Source organism: Podarcis raffonei, chromosome 2, assembly GCF_027172205.1.
Source record: "Podarcis raffonei isolate rPodRaf1 chromosome 2, rPodRaf1.pri, whole genome shotgun sequence".
NCBI classification, from domain to species: Eukaryota; Metazoa; Chordata; class Lepidosauria; order Squamata; family Lacertidae; genus Podarcis; species Podarcis raffonei.
In genome coordinates, this window is record NC_070603.1 from 122618243 (window position 1) to 122629640 (window position 11398).

Consider the following 11398-nt stretch of genomic DNA (forward strand, 5'->3'; position numbering starts at 1 on the left):
GGCACCTGCCCTGTGAAACGCCCTCCCACCAGATGTCAGAGAGAAAAACTACCAGACTTTTAGAAGACATCTGAAGGCAGCCCTCTTTAGGGAAGTTTTTAATGTTTAATAGGTTGTTGTATTTTAATATTCTGTTGGAAGCTGCCCAGAGTGGCTTGGGAAACCCGCCAGATGGGCAGGGTATAAATAATAAATTATTATTATTATGGGACACCAACCAGGAAGCAGAAACCCTAACTGAGAAGTTTTGGAAGGGAAATGAAATTCCTCCATTCCCAAGTGATCCTGGTATGAGAGTGGATGACACCCTGCATCAAAATAAAAAAATCCTTTCTGAAATGCAAAAGATTAAAAATAATCAACGTGAGTAATAAGAATGATTAAAACACTTCAGTATCTACGTGTTTGGATAGGCATGCTGAAACAAGTATGTTTTAAGAAGGCACTGACAAAAGAGTACAGTGGTACCTCGGGTTAAGAACTTAATTCGTTCTGGAGGTCCGTTCTTAACCTGAAACTGTTCTTAACCTGAGGTACCACTTTAGCTAATGGGGCCTCCTGCTGCTGCCGTGCCACCAATGCACAAGTTCTGTTCTCATCCTGAAGCAAAGTTCTTAACCTGAGGCATTATTTCTGGGTTAGTGGAGTCTGTAACCTGAAGCATCTGTAACCTGAAGCGTCTGTAACCCGAGGTACCACTGTACAGGGAATGTGCTTGCCTGATGTCAATAGCAGGGAGTAATTCTAGTGGATCAGGCCCTTGAGATCTCTGGCCTAGATACAGTTATACCTTGGAAGTTGAAAGGAACCTGTTCCAGAAGTCCGTTCGACTTCCAAAACATTCCGAAACCAAAGTGCGGCTTCCGATTGGCTCTTGCAATTCCTTCCGAGCCAATCGGAAGCCATGGAATCCCCACCGGACATTTGGCTTCCAAAAATAGTGCACAAACCGGAACAGTTACTTCCAGCTTTTCGGCGTTCGGGAGCCAAAACTTTCAAGAACTAAGCTGTTCGGAAACCAAGGTACGACTGTATTTGGACAGGCAGTTTACTCCTCCAAGCTCTTCAGCCGAGGTTTCCCCCAGAACCGCTGCCTTTCCAAATGCTTCTCAAACTGCCTGGGGAAGCCAGTTCAGCTCTGTGATTGTTGCTGAAACACAACTCTCCCTCCTCTCTTGCCCTGCTCCTGGTACCCAATGAAAGTGAAGGCCGTATCTAATATACAACCAGAGAGTGAAATCAGTTTGGAATATGTTATTTCAAATAAATCGGCAGAAGTCCAGCGAACGCATTGCACTTTTGGGTTAGGAAAACCCACAAACAAAAATTCAGAAAACACAACTCTAAGATAAAAACTCTCGGGATGCGATGATTACACAGCGAAATAAAGTGAAGCAATTCATTTATTGATTTATGAACAAAATCTCTATGCCGTTGAAAGGTTAGCTTTTCATGGAGTCCCCATTAAATATCTTAGGGTCACGCAGATGAGGGAATCTACTAGATGTTGTGTACCTGGGACTTTTCAAAAGCGTTTTGAAACCTCCTTAGTAAGCTTAGATCAGGAACTGCTTAAGAGTATAAAAGCCATGAAACTGGATCAGGCCAAAGGCCTAGCTGGAGGGTATTGAAGGAAACTTTCATAGAATTGTAGATTTGAAAGGGAACCCAAAGGTCATCTAATCCAACCCACCAGCAATGCAGGAATCTCAACTAAAGCATCCGCGACAGATGGCCACCCAACTTTGCTATTTGCTGATCAGAAGGTCGGCGGTTCGAATCCCTGCGACGGGGTGAGCTCCTGTTGCTCGGTCCCTGCCCCTGCCAAACTAGCAGTTCAAAAGCACATCAAAGTGCAAGTAGATAAATAGGGAAAGTAAACGGTGTTTCCGTGCGCTGCTCTGGTTCGCCAGAAGCGTCTTAGTCATGCTGGCCACATGACCCGGAAGCTGTACGCCGGCTCCCTCAGCCAATAAAACGAGATGAGCGCCGCAACCCCAGAGTCGTCCGCAACTGGACCTAATGGTTAGGGGTTCCTTTACCTTTACCTTATCTCTGTGATTCTTTGCCATCTACAAACCCCTCGTGCCAAAACACCCTAGTAAGATCTCACTTGCTTTCCTATGCCCAAAGCTTCCACGTTACAACTGCAAATCCTTACAAGAAATTGTATGATGCATGTTTCCTTTAATTAACACATTTTTTTCACATGCAGTTCCTCCTGTATTTATCAGACGTCTTCCTCCCAGTTGCGACTCACATTAAAAACCTTTCCACATTTAATTTCTCTGCTGCTGTGTTCTTTGAAACGTATTGCTCATTAAAGCTCTTTCCACACTCCACGCACTTAAATTGTTTCTCCGGTGTGTGGATTCTTTGATGTACATTAAGGCTACTATTGCGCCTGAAGCTCCTTCCACACTTCTTGCACGTAAATGGCTTCTCCCGTGTGTATTCTTTGATGTGCGGTAAGACGACTACTCACACTAAACCTCTTTCCGCACACCACGCACTGAAATGGCTTCTCCCCTGTGTGTGTTCTTTCATGTGGAGCAAGGCTGCTGCTGTCGCTGAAGCACTTTCCACACTTCTTGCATTTAAATGGCTTCTCCCCTGTGTGGGTTCTCTGATGTACAGTAAGGTGACTATTCACTCTGAAGCTCTTTCCACACACCACACACTGAAAAGGCTTCTCGCCTGTGTGGGTGCGTTGATGTGGAGTAAGGCTGCTGCTGTCACTGAAACTCTTTCCGCACTCCTTGCACTTAAATGGTTTCTCTCCTGTGTGGGTTCTCTGATGTACGGTAAGGTGACTACTCACACTAAAGCTCTTTCCACACACCGTGCATTTAAATGGCTTCTCCCCTGTGTGGGATCTTTCATGCGGAGTAAGACTGCTGCTGTCACTGAAGCACTTTCCACACTCCTTGCATTTATATGGCTTCTCTCCCGTGTGAGTTCTCTGATGTTTACGAAGGTTACTGAGCAAACGGAAGCTTTTTCCACACTCTGTGCATTTATGTGGTTTCCCCCCTGTGTGGATTCGGTAATGTCTACTGAAATCCGATTTATCTCTAAGTATTTTTCCACATACTGGACATGCCTTCCGGCTTTGATCTTCTTGTAGCATCAGGGGTTCTTGGTCATCAAAACCCTGCATAGTCAATGATTTCTTCCTCCCATTCTCTGACTGGTTTTGTTCATGGTTTGGGGGGTCCCTTTGATTGTCAAACATCCCTTTTCCTGCTTCAGCTGCAGGTGTTTCTGGTGCTTCTCTATAGTTGCCGTTGCCTTGGCCATCATCTGAGGGAGAGGTGAGAAAGAAAATCACGGGTGAATTTCAAGGGGAAATCAAAGGTTCTCATCACAGATTGAACCCATTTGCCTCCCCCCCCCCCGCATTTTGGCATCTCCCCGATTCTCCCTCTTTCTGTCTGTACTTAAGAGAACACTGTAAACAACTAAAAACTTGGGCAGGATTTGAGTAATGCTTGTAATGTACAAAAAACTATGCAAAAATGAATGATTACTTTTTTGACAGATTAGAGAGAAAATAAGATAAGCAGAAGAAGAAAAAAAGACTGACAATGGTAACCATGGAAGGCTGGAGGGAAGTCAAGGGATTCAGAGAATCCTAATGGAAGAGGTGAATGATGTGTATGAATTTAAATTTGTTATGTAAAGCTTAATAAAATTATATTTAAAGGAATAGAAGTGCAGCGAGTGGGGGAACTGACCAAACTGGGAACACCTCACTGCTCTGTGGTTCCTATGCATTTGGAAGGTCTGATATGAGAAGCCAAGAAGATGCCTTAGACAAGAATCAGGGCACTGGGGTCTATCTAACTCACTAGGGTCTACATTCACTTCCTGTGGCCTTGCAGGTTCCAGATGGGGACTCCAGAGATGGTGGGGGTGAAACGTAGGACTTTCTGAATGCAAATATTGTGCTCTGACACTGAGTTCTGGGTTTTCTCCAAAGGCAGGGGTGGGCAAAGACTAGCACTCCAAAGGTACGCAGTGTTTGTTTGTTTTTTAAGATATTTATTAAAATTTCCAATTTTTATACAAACAAAAAGCAAAAAAGTTTAAAAACACATACAGTTCACAATGCTTAGTTTTCAATGACATATTTCCCTGACCTCCTCATACCTCCCCTTCTTGTAGTCCAATTCAAATTATTTATTCAGCAACTCCTTATCTCAAAGCATTACAGCTAAAAAAACCCCTTAATTTCTATCCGACATCATTCAACATTCATTAATTTTACAATATTTCTGTAAATAGTCCTTGAATTTCTTCCAATCTTCTTCCGCCGACTCTTCTCCCTGGTCACGGATTCTGCCAGTCATTTCTGCCAATCCCATGCAGTCAATCATCTTCATCTGCCATTCTTCCAGAGTGGGTAAATCTTGCATCTTCCAGTACTTTGCAATAAGTATTCTTGCTGCTGTTGTAGCATACATAAAGAAAGTTCTATCCTTTTTTGACACCAACTGGCCGACCATACCCAAGAGAAAGGCCTCTGGTTTCTTCAAGAAGGTATATTTAAATACCTTTTTCAATTCGTTATAGATCATTTCCCAGAAAGCCTTAATCTTAGGGCACGTCCACCAAAGGTGAAAAAATGTACCTTCATTTTCTTTACATTTCCAACATTTATTATCGGGCAAATGGTAAATTTTTGCAAGCTTGACTGGGGTCATGTACCACCTGTATATCATTTTCATAATATTTTCTCTTAAGGCATTACATGCCGTAAATTTCATCCCGGTGGTCCCACAGGTATGCAGTGTTGCCTTGTTCCCACTTTTCGCAGAGACATTTTAACAGCAGCCAATCTCTTCCCTTCTTTGAGAGCAACGGCCAACTGATTCTTCTCCTTCTGGGCAAGGGATCAAGTCCTGTTTGGGGATTTCTTCCAATGAAATAGGCAGGGTGGTTACTTCCGAGGAGAAACCATTCAGGCACCCCAAGTCCACCCAACTGCTCTCTGGACAGCTGCCCAAAGCCAAGAGCAGGGAAACGCATGAGCTTAGCTCTCCTGCCAGCACATTGGATGGGGAATGTGGATCTGGTATGAGCCACCTGTGAACAGGTACAGTGAAGAAAAGCCACTTAAAAAACCCAAAAAAGCTTGTTTGGAGGTTCTAGCAGGGGAGCGCAGCTATCGTAGTATTGGAAGTATTGGAAGACAGAAGATCTACCCACCGTGGAAGAATGGCAGATAAAGGTAATAGATTATATGGGACTGGCAGAAATGACCGGCAGAATCCGAGACCAGGGAAAAGAGACGGCGGAAGAAGATTGGAAGAAATTTAAGGACTATCTTAAGAAACATTGTAAAATTATTGAATGTTAGAACGATGTTGATTTTGAAATTAAGGGGTTTTTAGCTGTAATGATTATGTAATTAAGAAAAGAAAGGTCAAAATTATATAGAAATTAGGGGAAGGATTTGCTGAATTGAACTAATTAGAGATTGGAATACAGAAAGGGGAGGTATGAGGAGGTCGGGAAAGTAAGTTTTATGAATATAGGGGATTGAAATTATACTTGTTGTTGTATGTGTTTTGTATGTATTTTTGTTGTTTCTGTTTGTTCTTTTGTTTTTTCTATTTTATATAAATCTTTAAAACTTTAATAAATATCTTATAAAAAAAATAAAAAATTAACCCCCCCCCAAAAAAAACAACCTGGGGCATATCAGAGCATGTAGAAGGCAAACCACAACCTGGATGCCAAAGAACAGCCCCAATGGATCCACCCTATGGCCTATCCAGTCTAGCATTCTCACAAGGACCAACAAGATGCACATGTGAAGCCCAGAAGTAGAACAGGAAGCTAACTGTCCCCTCCTGCTGTTGTTCTCCTGATTCTGGAGGTAGCACATAGCCTTGAGAAGCCTTCTCTTCCATGAATTTCTCTGATTTCCTTTAAGCTATGATGGGTCTATCTGCCCTGGATGAAATCACATAGGAACGGGGGGAAAAGTTGATGCCTCCTCTTTGGGATCCAGGATAAATGGATCTTCTCTTTTCCCACCAAAGGACCTGAAGTTCCATTCTTTCAAGGAAGGAAACAAGACTAGCTTTTTAAAAAAAATCAGATTCCAAACCGAGCCATCTCTGTGACACATCTAAGGCTAAGAAGGGGGATGGTTCCGACTTTGTAACTCCTACAACACATGAATACCACGTGAAGGCTGAAATCCCAGCAGGATCAGCAATGAACATGCACTCACTGGATATGAAGCTGAACTTGAATTCCTGTTCAAACTTATCAAAACCAGTTTTGATCTTTATGTTAGGGTGCCATTTTATTACACAAATTAGAAACCGGCTCGGCTTAAAATGCCTGTTGGGGATGGCATGGTGGAACTTGGCAAAGCCAGTTCTTCTAATTTGGACTTGGCACCGTTCCTCCTCCTCATCATCATCCAAAAGAGAGCCAGAGGTATATCCTGACATTAAGATTAACAGGAACATAAAAAGAGAATTTCAAGTGTGGTTGCAGTAAAGATTGGTAAGAATGTAAGAACAGCTTACGCCTTACGTCTGTGTAGAACATATTATCAGCCTGCTGGATCAGGCCAATGGCCCATCTAGCTCAGCATCCTGTTCTCACAGTGGCCAACCCGACACCTGTGGGAAACTTGCAAGCAGGACATGAGCACATTTTCTATCTTGTTAGTTCTTACTAGCCTTTCCTTTAAACTGAAAGGTCCCAAATGCTGCACCTTTTCTCATAAGGGAGTTACTTTATCCCCCTTGAGGATTTTGGTTGCCCTTCTCTGGAGGAAATACGTTTTATAGACATTAAGCTTCAAGGCACCGGAATGTATTCAGCTCGAGTGTTGTGAGAACGCATAATAATAAAAAGCAGAGACATCACCTTGCCAACAAAGGCCCGTATAGTTAAAGCTATGGTTTTCCCAGTAGTGATGTATGGAAGTGAGAGCTGAACCATAAAGAAGGCTGATTGCCGAAGAATAGATGTTTTTGATCTATGGTGCTGGAGGAGACTCTTGAGAGTCCCATGGACTGCAAGAAGATCAAACCTATCCATTCTGAAGGAAATCAGCCCTGAGTGCTCACTGGAAGGACAGATCCTGAAGCTGAGGCTCCAAGACTTTGGCCACATCATGAGAGGAGAAGACTCCCTGGAAAAGACCCTGATGTTGGGAAAGATGGAGGGCACAAGGAGAAGGGGACGACAGAGGATGAGATGGTTGGACAGTGTTCTCGAAGCTACTAGCATGAGTTTCACCAAACTGTGGGAGGCAGTGGAAGACAGGAGTGCCTGGCGTGCTCTGGCTCATGGGGTCACAAAGAGTCGGACACAGCTAAATAACAACAACAACAATAAAAAAATAATAATTTATTACTTATACCCCGCCCATCTGGCCGGGCCTCCCCAACCACTCTGAGCGGTTCCCAACAGAATATTAAAAACACGATAAAACATTAAACGTTAAAAACTTCCCTAAACACGGCTGCCTTCAGATGTCTTCTAGCACAAAGAAAAGTATTGAGGGAGGTGCAGAACAAAAGGGGCAAATTCGATGGGTTGGTGGGGGAATGGCAGAAAAAACAAAAACATGCTGAACAAACAATTGAGGAGAAAAGCATCCTTACCTAGAGAGGCCACCGTCTTATAATTCTCCTCCATGACTTCCCAGCGCAAATATCTTCAGCTGGGATCCTGCAGGTGCCACCTGTCCTCCGTAAAATCCAGAGCTGCTTCCGTAAAGGTCAAGAGAACCTAGAATAAGAAGGAAACACAAGCCGTATGCACAAAGAGTCACTAAAGTAAATGGATGGGTAAGAACATCGGAGGAATTTGGTAAACATGAGAGGAGGGAGTGTGGAATGTCTCAATTTTTCTCCTAAAGGTGTCTCTCCTCCACATACCCTTCAACATTTCTCCAGTGAAAATAGGGACGTCCCATTCCATAATGATAATTTTACTATTTACACCCCACACATCTTACTAGGTTTCCCCAGCCACCCTGGGCAGCTTTCAACATATATAAAATGATAATCGGGGAGAAAAGTGGCTTGATCCCTTCAGAGGGGAGAGGGCAGCTTCCCAGAGGTTCTTGCTTCCCCACCCCCCCTTAAATTTCCATTTTACACTTGAAACAATAAGAAAATTTCAAATAAAAGAAACACACAACCGGCATTGGCTCTTCTTCCCTGGTGGTGCATTTTATTACTGCCTTTCCCACTACACGTCTCCCTGTATTCCTCATCTTCATATCTCAATTGTTTCATTTATTCTGCTCACTTCTAAATCGGTTTACAACAGGGGGTGCCCAAACTTTTTTTCAAAGAGTGAACATGCATGAGGGCCGACCGAAGTTGTTGAGCTTTTGTTAGGATTGAGGTTGCTGAGCTTTTCAAATAATAATATTTTTTTATTTATACCCTGCCCTCAGGGCGACTAACACTAAATATAAATACAGTAAAAGCATTTTTTAAAAAGTTGATTAAAATATAAGTTAGAATACAGTTTAAAATAGGGTTTTGCCGCAGGACATATACTGCCACGGGGGCCGGATTAAATCGACCGGCGGGCCGGATTAGGCGCCCAAAACGGACTTTGGACATGCCTGGTTTACAATGTGCCTCTAAATATTCCACAAAAAAACATAAGAGGTTTTTCCCCCTTCTTCTTTTTGATCCTGATCTCTTGTTCTGTTTGTCAGTCTTGCCATTTCCACATAGAATCATAGAGTTGGAAGAGACCACAAGGGCCATTGAGTCCAACCCCCTGCCAAGCAGGAAACACCATCAGAGCACTCCTGACATATGGTTGTCAAGCCTCTGCTTAAAGACCTCCAAAGAAGGAGACTCCACCACACTCCTTGGCAGCAAATTCCACTGTCGAACAGCTCTTACTGTCAGGAAGTTCTTCCTAATGTTTAGGTGGAATCTTCTTTCTTGTAGTTTGGATCCATTGCTCCGTGTCCGCTTATCTGGAGCAGCAGAAAACAACCTTTCTCCCTCCTCTATGTGACATCCTTTTATATATTTGAACATGGCTATCATATCACCCCTTAGCCTCCTCTTCTCCAGGCTAAACATGCCCAGCTCCCTTAGCCGTTCCTCATAAGGCATCGTTTCCAGGCCTTTGACCATTTTGGTTGCCCTCCTCTGGACACGTTCCAGTTTGTCAGTGTCCTTCTTGAACTGTGGTGCCCAGAACTGGACACAGTACTCCAGGTGAGGTCTGACCAGAGCAGAATACAGTGGCACTATTACTTCCCTTGATCTAGATGCTATACTCCTATTGATGCAGCCCAGAATTGCATTGGCTTTTTTAGCTGCCGCGTCACACTGTTGGCTCATGTCTAGTTTGTGGTCAACCAAGACTCCTAGATCCTTTTCCCATGTAGTGCTCTCAAGCCAGGTGTCACCCATCTTGTATTTGTGCCTCTCATTTTTTTTGCCCAAGTGCAATACTTTACATTTCTCCCTGTTAAAATTCATCTTGTTTGTTTTGGCCCAGTTCTCCAATCTGTCAAGGTCGTTTTGAAGTGTGTTCCTGTCCTCTGGGGTGTTAGCCACCCCTCCCAGTTTGGTGTCATCTGCAAATTTGATCAGGATGCCCTTGAGTCCATCATCCAAGTCGTTGATAAAGATGTTGAATAAGACCGGGCCCAAGACTGAACCCTGTGGCACCCCACTAGTCACTCTATTCTATTAACATATTCTATTAACTTTGTCTGCTATTTACCCCCCCCCCTTCGCCTCCCCAGGCAAACCCTCCTGCTGCGCCCCCTCCCCAGCCTCGTACACCCCCGACCCCCCAAAATAGGGCACCTCTTCACCCCATTCGCCGCCCATAAGCCGCACCTCTTCCGCAACCACCACCTTCGCTGGACCATTTCTCCTGCCGGAAGAAAGAGCCCCTCTAGCCCCCACCCGTCTGTTGGATTGCAGCTTCCGGCCTCTCTAGGAACCAGAACTCGGTTCCTCAACCTCCGGAGGACGGCGCGGAGGGACACGCCCCCCCCCGCGCGCCTTTTCAGGCCTAGACTGTGTCTATTGCACCCCGTGAAACGAAAAGGACGGAAAATCCTCAATTATCTGAGTTTCTGTTGATTTCCTAAAAAAGGATCAAAAGGATTCCTTTAAAAAAAGCTCAAAGCTGCCTCTCCCCCCAAAAAAATCCTGGTTTCGCCCATGACCTCCCCATCTTTGGCCCTCCTGCTGCTTTGGGTGGTGGGGGTCGCACCTGGCCAGAGATTTCATAGAATCATAGAATCTTAAGAGTTGGACGGGACCCCCAAGGGTCATCTAGTCCAACCCCACTGCAATGCAGGAATCTCTGCTAAAGCATCCCTGACAGATGGGCCATCCAGTCTCTGCTTAAAAACCTCCAAGGAAATGAAGTCCACATAGGCCCGTCTCTACCCAGTGGTGCAAGTGGTGCGCCACGCCAGGGCGCCATGGTTTCAAGGGCGCCAGCCTGAGTGTCTGGGGAGGAGAGTTGGAGTCCAGCTGGGAGAGTCTGTGGCGCTCGGACAGGTCTTCTGCTGCAGGCTCTGCCAAGCGAGGAAGAATGAGATAGAAGGGGGAAGGAAGCACTCGTGGAAAGAATCCCGTGCTCGGCGTCAGGTGCCTTCAGGGTGCAGGCTGCGGCTTATTCTCCGAGCTGCTCTCCTCCTCGTTCTACTCTCTACAGAGAAAAGGTGCCACACGGGCTCTGCTTTGGCTCGTCATTCATCTGCCACTTCCTCCTCGCCAAGGGCCAACGAGGCTCCCCTCCCCTTTCCCCACTCCCTTCCTTCTGTTGACCCATCAGTTGGGGTTGCGCGTGCGTGCCAGTGGCACAGGCCCAAGCCTCGTCCCCCTCACACTTCCCTCATGGTCTCTGAGCTTGACGGGTCCCGGCCTCCCTCCTCATTCCCCGGCCAGCGTGAGCGAGCATGGGGACCGGCCTCTTCCTCCGCGCACGCACAGGTGGCGAGCGCCAAGCGGAAGCATGAAGGAGAAGCACTTGAAGCTGCTGAGGGAGATGAGCAGCTTCCCACCAAACCGCAAGTGCTTCGACTGCACATCCACAACCTCCCAAGGGAGTCCGTCTCACTGTTGAACAGCTCTTACTGTCAGAAAGTTCTTCCTGATGTTTACTTGGAATCTCCTTCCTTGTAAACTGAAGCCATTAGTTCGAGTCCTACGTTCCAGGGGAGAAAGCAAGCTTGTTCCCTCTTTGATGTGACAGCCCTTTAGACATTTGAAGATGGCTATCATATCTCCTATGAGATCAAACCTATCCATTCTGAAGGAAATCAGCCCTGAGTGCTCACTGGAAGGACAGATCCTGAAGCTGAGGCTCCAAGACTTTGGCCACCTCATGAGAAGAGAAGACTCCCTGGAAAAGACCCTGA

General features: G+C 45.3%; 1 pseudogene; it reads right to left on the minus strand.

Annotated features, from left to right (window-relative positions):
- Window positions 1-1385: 1385 nt before the first annotated feature.
- On the minus strand, window positions 1386-9949 carry LOC128409448 (zinc finger protein 239-like; annotated as a pseudogene).
- Between the last annotated feature and the right edge of the window lie 1449 nt (window positions 9950-11398).